The sequence below is a fragment of the Chiloscyllium plagiosum genome, chromosome 39, assembly GCF_004010195.1.
Source record: "Chiloscyllium plagiosum isolate BGI_BamShark_2017 chromosome 39, ASM401019v2, whole genome shotgun sequence".
Classification (NCBI taxonomy): domain Eukaryota; kingdom Metazoa; phylum Chordata; class Chondrichthyes; order Orectolobiformes; family Hemiscylliidae; genus Chiloscyllium; species Chiloscyllium plagiosum.
In genome coordinates, this window is record NC_057748.1 from 16354157 (window position 1) to 16355216 (window position 1060).

Here is a 1060-nt window from a genome sequence, read left to right on the forward strand (position 1 = left end):
CCACCCCCACCCTCCTCTCGCTTATCTCTCCACGCTCCAGGCTCACTGTCGTTATTCCTGATGAAGGGCTCTTGCCCAAAACGTCGATTTCAAAGCTCCTTGGATGCTGTCTGCATTGCTGTGCTCTTCCAGCACCACTGATCCAGGTACAGAGTTTGGCAAACACGCATTGAGTAGTACACTCCTGTATATTAACAGAGACAGACAGATGCAAACTCAACTCTATACAGTACAGAGATCTGGCAGACTTAATGAACCCCACGCTCTCACACTGGATCAAATACTGAGTAAGGGATTAATGTAAACATATCATTGAGGGTGTCAGTGTGACATAAGCCTGAACTGGGGACAGGGAGAAGCAACACTCTATGTCTTCAGAGACATGGATTGAACCAGGACTGTGTGTAGTTCTGAATAAAGAATTGGAATTACTTTACCGTGCCTACAGCCAGATTACTGGCAGAGTAAAGCAGACAATGTTTACCAGCCCACACCCAGCACAAATGGAGGGAGTGGGACAAACTGGATCAGACGTAGAACAGTCTGTACCATCGTAGGAAAGGTTGCCTCCATTGTCACCCAGTCACCCAAACTAAGGCACACACTGAATACTGACAGTACCAACGATTGAGAGACAAAGACTGTATTCAACGAAACTCACAACATGACAAAAAGCCACAACCATATTGTACCTGAGACTTATAGATGATAGAGAGTAAATATGACACTGTGATACAGCAATAGCGACTGAGAGATGCTAACATACAAAAGTGGAAGTAGAGTGAAGGGGACTCAATTCTACACTCTACACTGTACCCCTGACAGTACCCATTGATCACTGACATACAAACAATTCCAACTCACACAGTTTAACACGCTGAGATGTACTGTGTTGCAGAATATTGGAAATATTCAGAAAATCAATTCCATGTTCACTGGCAGACTAACAGAGACTAGATTCCCACTGTCATATTCAGTATCGTTGAATTAATCACAAAATTACAATCTGATATAATATAGATATTATAGAGTCATAGAGATTTACAGCATGGAAACAGGC